The following is a 14881-nucleotide window of genomic DNA, read 5'->3' as shown; positions in this document are numbered from 1 at the left end:
CCTAATCTACGAATTCCAATCTGGCTTCAGAACGTCCCACTCCACTGACACATGCCTCCTCTATTTGAACGACCACATCAAACAAGAGGTGGACGCTGGCAAATACTGCGGCATGGTCATGCTGGACCTACAAAAGGCCTTCGACACTGTCAATCACTCCATTCTAATGGACAAGCTAAAAGCAATTGGTTTTGATAGCCTATCAGTGAGCTGGATGCAATCCTACCTGGAGGGGAGAGAACAGATGGTAGAGGTAAACGGTACTCTATCCCCCCCCCTCACAGTGAGCTGTGGTGTTCCACAAGGAAGCATACTAGGACCGCTACTCTTCCTAATTTATGCAAATGACATGTCGTCAGCCTGTGACTGCAACTTGTTCCTGTTTGCGGACGACTCAGCCCTGCTGGTCTCTGACAAGAACAAATTGCAGGTTGAAAAAACCCTCAGCACAGAACTAGGCAAAATCTGCATATGGCTCGCTGATAACAAACTATCATTACACATGGGCAAAACAGAGTCCATTCTCTTCGGTTCAAATAACAAACTCAGCAAGACCGACGGCTTCTCAGTTACAGTGGGTGACAATATTGTCACAAGGAAAGACGAAATTACCTACCTGGGTTCCATCCTAGAGGCAAATCTTTCCTGTGACAAAATGGCATCCAATGTAATAAAAAAAGTCAACCAACGAACTAGATTCTTGTACCGGATCTCCTCTCTGCTAAACAAGAATACCCTGAGGACTCTGGCAGGAGCACTCATTCAAGGGTACTATGACTATGCGTGCACCTCATGGTACCAAAGCACCTCAAAGGCGCTTAAAACAAAATTACAAACATCACAAAACAAACTGGTCAGACTACTACTTGACCTGAACCCCAGAACCCACCTCACCCCTGCCCACTTTGCCAACCTAGGATGGCTTAGAGTAGACGACAGAGTACAGCAACTTGCAATGGGCCTGGTCTACAAGATACACTATACGACCGGGGTGCCCATGTACATGTCAAAATACTTCCCAAAGGTCAGTGAATACCACAACCACTACACCAGAGGAAGCTCAACAAATCATGTTAAACCCAGATTCGGCTCAAACAAGGAACTAAACACGTTTCGCAATTATGCCACAACAATGTGGAACGCCCTACCCAAAGCTGTAAAGGAATGTGAATCCCTGCCCACATTCAAAACCGCCCTTAAAGAGCACCTACGGGAGGCTGCAATTCGAAACTGGCCCAAAACCCCCACCACCTCCTAATAGACAGTCTCCTCCCCACCGCATGTATATATTCCCTCCCCGCCGTATGTATATTCCCCTCCCACCCACCCACCCCCTCCTAATGTACAGTCCCCTCCCCATCATATGTATATACTCTGTCAGGATCTAGGGGTAACAGTACTGTATATTTGAATACCGCCTATGTCACAAATGTATCAGTACTAAATACCTATATGTCCCTATGCCATAAATGTCATGTATGTTATGTATGTCATAAATGTCTATATGAATTGAAAATGGGGGACCCTGATGGAAACAAGACAAACGTCTTTCTCAGGTCTGCATCCCCTTAACAATTGTATGTATTGAGCCGTACTGTATTGTACCCATTCTGCAATCTGTTAAATAAAGTTTTCATTCATTCATTCATTCATTCATTCATTCATTCATTCATTCATTCATTCATTCATTCATTCATTCATTCATTCCCCCAAATTAGCCACATGCATCTCAATTGGCATCTCCCTAATTAGCTTATCAAAAATATAATAATTACAACAATACATGATCACAAAACCCATTATGTATATAAGTCATGACTTCATTCATACCGATAACAATAATAATAATAATTTCAAAACCATACATTTGGCACTAACAGTGATTATATAGATTATCGCATTTTAAGTGTTTCTATAGGCTATGTATGAAATATATGAAATATAGACTATAGACCTATACAATTATTTACAAAGTAAACAAAATCATACATTTGGCTCCAACAAACCGGCCCCTAATTGTCGTGGAACCTTACATGGCAATTACCAAAAACATGCTTAACGGAGCCAACACAATACTTCTTTGTTTTACAAAGTCTGCGTCACATTGCACACTGTCCAATCTTCTGCTCCTTGAGCGTAGCGTGAATGTGAAAAACATAGCGCACAGTTCATCTACGAAATAGTTGTGTGTATAGTCGATGCGTGTAATGTGTGCGTGTGTAAAGGGAGGGGGTAGCGTGTCTTCTTGGGGGCGTGGGGGAGGGGGGGGGGAGAGTGCATATCTTCAAAGGGAGGTTAGGATAAGGGCCGTCTTAGGGTAAGGAGAGGGGGGTGGATGCAGGCTGTGGTTCATCTTGAGCCTCTACCAGCAGAACCAGCTTTGAGATTGGCCGGCGAAGTGTGCTAGTCTTTGTCCTAACCAGCACTTGCCGCACGAATCCTCTTGCATCCGGTAGGACTTGAGTTACTTGGCCCATTAACCAAGAGTTTCTTGGGGAGGTGTCATCGATGATGAGGACCACGTCTCCTTCTGTTTCTTCTTTTCTTGGTCCATTTCTGACGTTTCTGCAGCTCTGGCAAGTACTCTTTTAACCATCTCTTCCAGAACAAGTCCGCCATGTACTGAACTTGACGCCACCTTCTTTTCCCATAGCCGTCGCTTGGATCAAATGTGCCGGGAGGAAGGTAAGGTTTGGTCTTGAGCAGGAGGAGGTGGTTAGGTGTTAGTGGCTCTAGGTCTCCAGCATCGTTGGAAGCGGTAGTGATGGGCCGATCATTTATGATAGCCTCCACCTCGCACAAAAGAGTGGTGAGCCCTTCCTCATCAAGCCTCTGCTGCTGTGTGAGGGCACTGAGAATGCGTCGGACAGTTCTTATTTGCCTTTCCCAGATTCCTCCATGATGGGATCCTGTTGGTGGGTTAAATATCCACTGTATCCCTTTAGTCAGCAGGGTGTGCTGGATCGTTGTGTGGTTTAAACCTTCGATAGCTTCTCGCAGCTCCTTCTCAGCTCTAACCAGGTTTGTCCCATTGTCTGACCTCATGATCTTCACGGTGCCTCTTCTTGCCACAAACCTCCTGATGGCGTTAATGCATGAGGTGGCGTCGAGACTTTGAGCTAGCTCCAAGTGCACTGCTCTGATGTTGAGGCAGGTGAAAACCACACCGTATAGCTTCACTGTGGATCTTCTTTGCTTCACCTCAAATGGGCCGAAGAAATCGACACCCACATTTGTGAAGGGCGGATCCTCAGGAGTGACTCTTTCTTCTGGCAAGTCTGCCATTAACTGTTCACCCCTCACTTGACTGAGTCTCCTGCAGGTCACACATTTCGAGATGACCTTTCGGATGGCGGCATTTCCTCCAGGAATCCAATATTTCTGCCGGAGTCGAGAGAGGGTGTGACTCCTTCCACTATGTCCTACGTTCTCATGAACGTGTCTGCAGACCAGTTGAGTCATGTGATGGTTCGGGGGTAGGATAAGCGGATGCTTGGCTTCCAACGGTATAGCTGATTTCACCAGCCGACCACCCACTCTCATCAAGTCGTCCTGGAGAACAGGGGAGAGCTTATTGAGGTGACTGTTCTTCTTTACTGAAAGTCCCTTCTTCAGCGCGGTCATCTCCTCCTTATATGAAGTAGACTGACAAAACTGGATTATCGCGGTTTCTGCTTGCTGTAGATCCTCAGCTGAGAGGGGTCCTTTCTTGTCTTTTGCCTTCTTGTCAGTTGGGCCTTTTGTCGCTTGTGCTTTCAGCACAGACTTGATGCGCAGGATCCAAGCAGCAGATTTCTTTAGGTGATGCCATTCAGAGTAGTGAGTGAGCAACTTGTTGACTGTGCTTTCACCATCCTCTCCAATGGTCCCATCCTTTCTGGTGGTAACTTGTACCGAAAGTACTTTCACCTCCAGGTCACTGACGGTGAGAGGTAGATCCGGCTCTTGGGGCCAGTGAGATTCAGGGAAATGAAGGAACTCTGGCCCTGCCAACCATGCTTCGTCCTTGAGAAAGCGAGTTGCGGAGGTGCCTCTTGAGGCACAGTCCGCAGGGTTCGTGTTGCCATTCACAAACCTCCACTGGGAAGGCTTTGAGGACGCTCTTATAACAGCAATTCTGTTAGCGACGAAGGTCTGAAACCTTAAAGCCTCATTCTTAATGTACTTTAGGACGGATGTGCTGTCTGTCCAAAAGACAGATGGTTCAAGTGAAAGTTGAAGCTCTTCTCGCATCATCCGATCCATACGAACCGCTACGGTGGCAGCCGTAAGCTCCATTCTTGGGATTGTCACAGGCTTGAGTGGAGCCACCCTGGCCTTGCCCATGAGGATAGAACAGTGAACTGTACCGTCACTGTTCATCAATCTTAGGTACGAGACGGTACCGTATCCTGTTTCGCTTGCGTCCCCAAAGTGATGCAACCGTGCGGAGACCGGATGGCCGAAGCCTATAGGCGTGATGCATCTTTTGACCTTGAAGCCTCTCAGCAAATCAAGGTCACTCAACCACCTGGACCACTGCTGCTCGAACTCCACAGGGATCTTTTCATCCCAACTGAGCTTCATTCCAGTTAGCCTTTGCAGGATTTGCCTTCCAGGGAGGATGACGGGGGCCAACATGCCCAACGGATCGTAGATGGAGCTCACCGTTGACAACATGCCTCGCCTGGTAAGCGGTTTGTCTGGTAGGTTGATCTTGAATTCAAATGAATCCGTTTCGGTACACCACTGTACGCCTAGGGCTCTTTCCACAGGTAAGATGTGGTTATCTAGATCCAGATCCAGATCTCTGACTTCCTTTGAGCGACTCTCCTCAGGTAGGGAAAGGAGTAGGGTTCTGCTGTTACTAACCCACTTATTCAGCTTGAAACCACCTGTATCACAAATGGCTATGAGTTCGTGAGCAACTTGCAGTGCCTTTGGTTCGTCCTCCACTGACTTCAGGCAGTCGTCCACATAGAAATTCTTCATGACGGAACAGACTGCTTCAGTGCTGAACTTATCCACGTTGTCTTTTGCACACTGCCGCAAGGCAAAGTTTGCGCAACTGGGGGAGGAGGTGGCACCAAAAATATGCACAACCATCTTGTACTCCTCTAGCTCGCTGTCCAGGTTCCCATCGGGCCACCACAGAAACTTGAGAAGATCTGAGTCAACCTCTGGCACCTTGACCTGATGAAACATGGCTTCTATGTCGGCCATGAAGGCGACACGTTTCTGCCGAAACCTTGTAAGGACGCCTGTAAGACTGTTGGTCAAGTCTGGTCCCTGGAGCAGTTGTGCATTTAGAGATGTACCTCGATAGGTTGCTCCGCAATCCAATACCACTCTCAATCTCGGCTTCTTTGGGTGGTATACTCCGTGGTGTGGAATATACCAACTCCTCTTGTGAGGATTCTGTGAGGATTGGCCCATTCCCCGCCACACGCTTCTTCAAGGTACTGTGATGATTGGTCCATTCCCTGACACACGCTTCAGGAGCGATTACCAATTTCCATCACGCACCTGTTGTAGTTTGTAATTAGCGCTCCAGAGGCTTCATATACTCGGGCTTTCTATCAATTGTTGTTGGGTCGTTTTGATTACTACTGCTACTGCCTGTCTCCCCCCGTTGTTGTACCTCGTCTACTTTCCCTCCAGGACATCTTTGGATCGCCGCTGGTATATATCTTGATCATCCGTTTTGGAGCTGTGCCTCGTTGCCCGCTTTACGCGTTTGCGCTTTGGTGAGTTTTTGGAAACAAACCTTTTTGGATAATTCTGTTTTTGTACTGAAGAAGTACCGTTTTTGTTTTGTACTGGACTCAGCTAAATTGTGTGTTTGGATAACACTGAAGAAGTACCGTTTTGTTTTGTACTGGACTCAGCTAACTTGTGTGTAGTTTACACCGAAGATCAAGTCACTTGTATTTCATACTGGACTCAGCTAAAGGAGGACTGAACTGCACTGCCTCTGTGTACTGTTGGACTGTTGTTGATCACTCTCTCTCCGTTTCCACTCCGAGTTGGATCTGGGAGTATCTGCAGAGCCGCAGCGGCGCCTACGCCGATTCCCCACCGCTAACACCGGGAGGATCTGCAGAGCCGCAGACAACTCTGCCGAAGGCATTCTCCTTTTTGTTAAGCCGACACAGACAGGGTTAGGGCAGCGTTGGCGGTCCAGATCGAGTTGGTCAACGACCACACCCAACAGTTGGGTGCGGCTGCGGCTGCTTTACAGGACCTCCGGGCCGAGGTCCAGCTTATTCTGGATGCCCTTGACACTCTGGCCACCCAGCAGACTACCCAGGGGTATCAGCAGGCTGTTATTCTGCACCAGCTACAGGCTCTCAGTACAGCATTAAACACTCTGCTTTTAAACCCACCTGTCCCAGGAGTCTCAGCCAGATCACCACCCGCAGCCTCGGCAGACCTCGCACCTCGGGAGCCCCGTCTCTCCGAACCACTTCTGTTCGAGGTTAACTTCGAGGATTGTGCCACATTCATCATGCAGTGTGAGTTGGTTTTCCTTCATCAACCCAGCCGATTTTCATCAGAGGGAGCCCGAGTAGCCTACATGACTAACCTGCTCACGGGCCGAGCAGCACAGTGGGTCACTGCTTCCTGGTCTATGAGGGCCGATTTTTGTTTCTCCTACCCAGACTTCGTGGCAGAGCTCCGAAGGGTTTTCCACCACCCATCTCGTGGCCAGGACCCAGGAGCTCGGTTGGGCACCTTCCGGCAGGGCAGTGGCAGTGTCAGAGACTACGCGCTGGAGTTCAGACTGGCCGCAACGGAGAGCGGTTGGAACGATCAAGCGCTTCGTCTCACCTTCCTGAGGGGGCTCAACGACGCAGTAAGGGACCAGCTCGCGACCCAAGAGGAGCCCGATTCTCTCGAGGGCCTAATCAGCCTCGCTATCCGCATCGACGGACGCCTCCGGGAGAGAAGGCGTGAGCGAGCACGACTGGGACCCCCAGACGTTCCCCAGACCCCCCGTCCTCGTGACCGTTCTGCTGACCGTCCTGCCCCCTCCGTGACTGGTGGGTTTTTTCCCTCCCGAGCTGTGACCGAGGAGGAACCCATGCAGCTGGGACGCACCCGCCTTAGCCCGGCCGAACGGGAGTCCAGGCTCAGGTCCGGCCTTTGCCTCTACTGCGGCCGGGATGGACACCGTGTCTCCAATTGCCCTACCCGGACAAGAAGACCAGGCTCGCCGGGACCCCGGCAGATCCTGGTGAGCCGTTTTTCCTGTTCCCACACCCGTGCACCACCTAACCGTCTGACGAGCATCACCCTAGCCTGGGCGGACCAGCGGGCGACGGTGGGTGCACTCATTGACTCTGGTGCTGATGGGAGTTTCCTGGACGTTGAGTTTGCCACCCGGGCCAACATTCCACTTGAGGACCTCGAGAGGCCCTTGGAGGTCTTCGCGCTGGATCATCGCCGCCTGGCTGACATCACTCAACGCACCTGTCCTGTCCTCCTCACCGTTGCTGGTAACCACGTTGAGAGACTCCCGTTTTTTGTTACCAGATCCCCTCTTGTCCCCGTAGTCCTGGGTCGGCCCTGGCTCGCGCTGCATGAGCCCCACATCGCCTGGTCCTCCGGCACCATCAGGGGGTGGAGCCCCTCCTGTCATGCCCAGTGTCTTCAGGCGGCGTCCAGTCCTTCGCCCCGGGGTTCCCCTTGTGTCCCTGTCTCCAGCCCCCTCACCGGGCCCCTGTCTCCGTCTCCGGCATCCCTCGCCGGTTCCCTGTCCCTGTCTCCGGCCCCCCTCACCGGGTCCCTGTCCCCGTCTCCAGCCTCCCTCACCGGTCCTCTGTCCCCGTCTCCGGTCCCCCTCTCCGGGCCTCTGTCTCTGTCCCCCTCTCCAGTGCCCCTGATCACCGGCTTCCTTCGGTCCCATCCGGGCAGGCCGGGGCCGGGTGGGTCGCCGGGTGGCTCCCGTGGAGGGGGGGGTACTGTGAGGATTCTGTGAGGATTGGCCCATTCCCCGCCACACGCTTCTTCAAGGTACTGTGATGATTGGTCCATTCCCCGCCACACGCTTCAGGAGCGATTACCAATTTCCATCACGCACCTGTTGTAGTTTGTAATTAGCGCTCCAGAGGCTTCATATACTTCATATAGTATACTTCATATACTTCTATCAATCGTTGTCGGGTCGTTTTGATTACTACTGCTACTGCCTGTCTCCCCCCGTTGTTGTGCCTCGTCTACTTTCCCTCGAGGACATCTTTTGATCGCCGCTGGTGTATATCTTGATCATCCGTTTTGGAGCTGTGCCTCGTTGCCCGCTTTACGCGTTTGCGCTTTGGTGAGTTTTTGGAAACAAACCTTTTTGGATAATTCTGTTTTTGTGTGTTTGGATAACCCTGAAGAAGTACGGTTTTTGTTTTGTACTGGACTCAGCTAAATTGTGTGTTTGGATAACACTGAAGAAGTACCGTTTTGTTTTGTACTGGACGCAGCTAACTTGTGTGTAGTTTACACCGAAGATCAAGTCACTTGTATTTCATACTGGACTCAGCTAAAGGAGGACTGAACTGCACTGCCTCTATGTACTGTTGGACTGTTGTTGATCACTCTCTCTCTCTCTCTCTCCATTTCCACTCCGAGTTGGATCTGGGAGTATCTGCAGAGCCGCAGCGGCGCCTACGCCGATTCTCCACCTCTAACACCGGGAGGATCTGCAGAGCCGCAGACAACTCTGCCGAAGGCATTCTCCTTTTTGTTAATTCTGATTTGTTATTTGGCTCATTTTTGATTCTGTAATAAATACGCCCTAGTGTTTGGCTAACTCTGAACTACCTGTCTGTGCCGTGCTGTTGAGGTCGGTTTCAAACCCTAACACCTCTTGTTTTGCTTCACCCTTTGTTCAGGCGTCAGCCTGGTAGCAAAACCCTTGGCTATGATATCAGCCATGAAAACTTTGTAGTCTTCATAGAACTTCTTGTTCCTTTGAAACTTTCTCTTTAAGTTTAAAGCTCTTTGTTCCGCAACACCACGATTGTTGGGGAGCTCAAGTTGCTCTTCTCTCAGTGGGAGCCCAATAGTATAATGTCCATCCACCAGTGTGACCGAGTTGGAGACTAACTCCAAAAACGTATGGTCTTCTTTGGACATTTCTTTCCTTTCCTCATGCCCATGTTCCGGGAAGTCGAGCTTGACTTGCTGCTGCAGCAATTCCTCCACTCTTGTGACAGATATTCTGTTTGCACTTACGAGGTTTTCCAGTGCGGGATAGATCCATTGTCCTTAGCGGTCCATTTACCGTCCAACCCAGGATAGTCTTAACGGCGTATGGGCCATTCCCGCGGCTGTTAATGACTCTTAATGGCTCTAGAGCTTTTGGCACGTTGCATCCAATTAGCAGACCAATTTCTGCATCAATCTGAGGGATCCTGATGTCTTCCCTCAGGTACAGCCATGAATTCACATCCTTTTGGGTGGGTATGTTATCTTTACGCACTGGAATCTCCTTCTGAGTGTACACATGTGGAAGTTGCACATACTCATCACTCTCCAGACCACATATTTCCAGGTCACATGCGACAGAGGTTTTAGTGGATTCCTCCTTGTTTAGCGTTTTCAACAGTATTTCTGCCTTTCGGCCGGTTACTTGGAGCTGCTGTAAAAGTGCTTCAGTGCAAAATGTTGCGGTACTCCCAGTGTCTAGGAACGCATACGTCATTACGATGTTATTACCCTTCTGTGATTTCACTTTTACAGGCACAATTGCTAGGATGCCTTCTGGCTCCCCGGCCCCAGTATCCTTCCGTCCATCCTTACCCCTGTCCACCAAGTCCACACTGGAAGCAGCACTTGCTACAGCCTTTTCGGTTTGCTGTGGCCTCTTAGCGATGTGCAAGATTGTGGGGTGTTTTAGTTTGCACTCCTTACAGGTAAGCCTCTGAGTACAACCCTTACTCATGTGCCCTAGATCCAAACATCCAAAGCACAGCCCCTTAGTCTTCAGAAACTCCAGCCTGTCCTTGTGGGCTTTCTTGAGGATCTTAAGGCAGATGGCAATAGTGTGCTCTCCCTGACAAAACATGCAGCGGTTGGGCAGCCGATTAACCCTTTTGTCTTTCGGTCGCATTGCTGCTGGTGTTGTTGTTTCAGTAGTTGCCTGTGGCGTTGTTACACTGGTGGCAAAGCCACTCTTACTATGTTTGGCCCTTAGGCTGGTTGTGCTGGATGCAGTAGGCGCAGGAGTATAAATGGTTGTGGCATGAGAATCTTTGAGGTTACCAAACACAGGGTGGGAAAGAAGCCTTGACTGCTTATCTATGAACAGCACCAGGTCTTTAAACTTGGCTTTTCTCTTCTCTCTTTCTTGTATGTCACAAGCTATAGCTCTCCACTTCTCTTTGAACTTATACGGGAGCTTGGAGAGAACAGCTTTCATATTAGTTGGGTGGTCCATTTCTTGCATGTAGTCCACCGTATCCATTGTGTTCAGACAGCTGCTGAGAAATACTGAGAAGGCCTTTAAAGCTTCTGAGTCTTCAGCTTTGATAAACGACCAACCAAGAGCCTTGTTGATGTAGGCCGTGGCGATCTGATAATCCTCTCCGAAATGGTGCTTCAACAATCTTTTTGCCTCTGTGTATCCTGTGTCGGGTTGCATGTACTGGCAACTACGCACCAGCTCTCTTGGTTGGTTAACAGTGTATTGCACCAAAAAATAAAGACTGTCCTTACTGTCCTCTGTCTTCTTCTCAATACCATGTTCAAATGCTCTGATAAAGAACTGGTAATTTAAAGGATCTCCATTAAATGTTGGGATACTGAGTGGCAGTAATGAAGACATCTTCTGTTTAACGAGTGTTTCGGTTATCACGTTTTGTTTTTCCATTATGTTTACCAGGTTGCTCATTTCATCTCCTCCAGAGCCGGAAGATGAGCTGCTGGATGGGGGTGGCAACTGCCTTGGCTGGGCCTTTGTGGCTTGTGCACTGGAGTTTGTGTTTTCTTGTGTATTCTGTACAAGAATTTGGAAGTTGGAAGTAGCTCCAACTACATTGAGGATGCTTGTATTATCATTGGGGTTACCCACTCTGATAGCTGCTCTCTGTACAGTTGGGGGAGGCAGCTGAATGAACTCAGGTTCCAGGTTTGTGCTTGAAAATAGATCCTGACCATGCACATCCACAAGCCCATCATTTTCTACATCAAGTAGTCCATGTTCCAGATAGTCATTCATCCCATCTTCTAAATGGGGCATGGTGGGATGTGGGAGCATGGCAGTGGCAGGTTGTACATCAGAATGCTCATATTTCCTTATGCCACTCAGTTTTGCAGCATTTGCTGCTATTTCCGTTTCCAGTTCAAACTGCTTCCGATTTGACTTCAGCTTGGCTTCAAGCTTGGCTTCCTCCACTTCCATGGCTTGTTGCCGTGCCAACCTGTCAGCTTCAAGCTTGGCTTCCTCCCTTTCCATAGCTTGCTGCTGTGCCAACCTGTCAGCTCTTGCCATAAGCTCCGCCTCCTTACATTCCAGAGTAACCTTTAGTGAGCCAAGAGATGATCCGGAGATGCTTGATCTTGACCTTGACCTCCGTGAAACTCTGTCACGTGGTTTTACAACATTTGATTCACTCTGAACGGAAGCAGCAGAAATCCAATTTTTAACTGTAGCCTTGTACTCCAGAAGAGACTCCACTTTGGGGTCATACCAGTCAACTTGATCACTTTGCATCTCCTCTGTGGTCAGTAATTCACACAGCAAGTCATTGCATGTACCCAGGTCACTGCACAATCGTGGAAGTTCATTTTCCAGTTTGGATCTCACCAATTCAACATTGCACACATTTTGCATTAATTGTGTTATTTCATTTTTCATTTTGGTTATTAAACCCAGTCTTGCACTTCTGGAAGCCTTTAAACATTTGAGCTTTTCTTTTTTCTTTTCCAACTCTCTCTCTTCATGCTCAGCTCCACCCTCTTCCTTCGATTGTTCAGAACCACCTTCTTTCAATTGATCAGGCATTTTCTCCATTCACAAAAACACCAACACAACGTTTCAGTTTTATTTTACTTCAGCCGCGTTGCGCGTTTTAAATGCACTTCATTCATGCAGTCCTTCTGGGTGCATTGAAACCTCCCTTTATGATTTTACACACACCGCAGTGACGCGTTGGATACAGCCGTTCAGCGGAGGGCGGAGCGCATTCATTCATAACAACACGGCAACGCGGAAGTATTGAATCCGTAGTAAATGTCAGATACCGCTCGCTTTCCATTCGCAGCGCGAAACATGTACAACGCGCTCAGATAGCAGCACTCGGGAGATCGGATTTTGTATATGACATTTATTTTCCTTTCATATTTTCCATGTAAATCTTCGGATTCCAATAATCCCCACAATGAACCATAGGAAATGTTTATCTTACCGTTTGACAGCGAAATCATATTGTAGAATCAAAACACTCAAAAAACCTTGTCGCCACATACCAAACATTCTTAGAACACTGGCTGTGTGACGGCCAGCCCATTTTAAACACCTGATGCCTGTTCCCCAAATTAGCCACATGCATCTCAATTGGCATCTCCCTAATTAGCTTATCAAAAATATAATAATTACAACAATACATGATCACAAAACCCATTATGTATATAAGTCATGACTTCATTCATACCGATAACAATAATAATAATAATAATTTCAAAACCATACATTTGGCACTGACAGTGATTATATAGATTATCGCATTTTAAGTGCTTCTATAGGCTATGTATGAAATATATGAAATATAGACTATAGACCTATACAATTATTTACAAAGTAAACAAAATCATACATTTGGCTCCAACACTAAGGTCGCTTTCACATATAGTTTTGGTGGACTCGGTGCGGTTCTGGGGGTGAAGTTGCAACATTGTTGCATTCTTCATTTGGTTCGCCTGCGTTCACATAGAGAAATCTGTCAGCGCACCGAGACCTTCTGAACAATGTCACGCGGTCGAAAAGGGCGCTTGTCTATTGGACAGTGGAAATGTGTGTGTGGCTGCGATCCCGTGTGTGCGCGCGTGTGTGTGTGTCTGTGTGGACTGCAGAGCCCTCCAGATCAGCGGAGCCGAGTTTTGACATGGCATTGATCCATTGTTCTATTGAAGCACATTACCACCATCCTCTCGCTAAACAACTTGTAGACCACAGTGTTTTTATGAGTGCCCACAAGTAGCTGTTTTATTAATAATATAATAAGCCGCGCGCCTCGGTAATAATAATAAGCCGCGTTTTTTCTTCCTCCTTCCCAAGATGCACAGATATATAGATAGATAGAGAGAGAGAGAGATTAGATGCAGTGTGCTTGTTTTGCAGTGAGTGCTGCGAGCAGTGGTAATAATAATCACTTCCTATATTTGGTTCGCGTTTGGTTCGATGAAGCCGAACCGAGACCGACGTTTTCAGGCGGACCAGAGTTCGACTGTTTGGTCCGCGAACCGAGTTCGACGCGCATTCACACAGACCCGAAAAACCGGACTATCGAATTCTGGTCCGAAAGTCCGGACCAAACAGCCCCTGTGTGAAAGCGACCTAAGTAAGTGAACTCTCTGAGCTAAACACGGCTAGGTGTGATGTAGTGCCCCCTGGAGGCCGGCCTGGTGAAACACAGGTATGATGTAGAGCCTGGAGGCCGGCCTGGTGAAACACAGGTATGATGTAACACCTGGAGGCCGGCCTGGTGAAACACAGGTATGATGTAGAGCCTGGAGGCCGGCCTGGTGAAACACAGGTATGATGTAACACCTGGAGGCCGGCCTGGTGAAACACAGGTATGATGTAGTGCCCCCTGGAGGCCGGCCTGGTGAAACACAGGTATGATGTAACACCTGGAGGCCGGCCTGGTGAAACACAGGTATGATGTAGTGCCCCCTGGAGGCCGGCCTGGTGAAACACAGGTATGATGTAACACCTGGAGGCCGGCCTGGTGAAACACAGGTATGATGTAGAGCCTGGAGGCCGGCCTGGTGAAACACAGGTATGATGTAACACCTGGAGGCCGGCCTGGTGAAACACAGGTATGATGTAGAGCCTGGAGGCCGGCCTGGTGAAACACAGGTATGATGTAACACCTGGAGGCCGGCCTGGTGAAACACAGGTATGATGTAACACCTGGAGGCCGGCCTGGTGAAACACAGGTATGATGTAACACCTGGAGGCCGGCCTGGTGAAACACAGGTATGATGTAGAGCCTGGAGGCCGGCCTGGTGAAACACAGGTATGATGTAACACCTGGAGGCCGGCCTGGTGAAACACAGGTATGATGTAGAGCCTGGAGGCCGGCCTGGTGAAACACAGGTATGATGTAACACCTGGAGGCCGGCCTGGTGAAACACAGGTATGATGTAACACCTGGAGGCCGGCCTGGTGAAACACAGGTATGATGTAACACCTGGAGGCCGGCCTGGTGAAACACAGGTATGATGTAACACCTGGAGGCCGGCCTGGTGAAACACAGGTATGATGTAGAGCCTGGAGGCCGGCCTGGTGAAACACAGGTATGATGTAGAGCCTGGAGGCCGGCCTGGTGAAACACAGGTATGATGTAACACCTGGAGGCCGGCCTGGTGAAACACAGGTATGATGTAACACCTGGAGGCCGGCCTGGTGAAACACAGGAATGATGTAACACCTGGAGGCCGGCCTGGTGAAACACAGGTATGATGTAACACCTGGAGGCCGGCCTGGTGAAACACAGGTATGATGTAACACCTGGAGGCCGGCCTGGTGAAACACAGGTATGATGTAACACCTGGAGGCCGGCCTGGTGAAACACAGGTATGATGTAGAGCCTGGAGGCCGGCCTGGTGAAACACATGTATGATGTAACACCTGGAGGCCGGCCTGGTGAAACACAGGTATGATGTAACACCTGGAGGCCGGCCT

This window comes from Notolepis coatsorum, assembly GCF_963971535.1.
Source record: "Notolepis coatsorum genome assembly, chromosome: 6".
Taxonomy (NCBI): Eukaryota; Metazoa; Chordata; class Actinopteri; order Aulopiformes; family Paralepididae; genus Notolepis; species Notolepis coatsorum.
Note: the sequence above shows the minus strand (reverse complement) of the source record.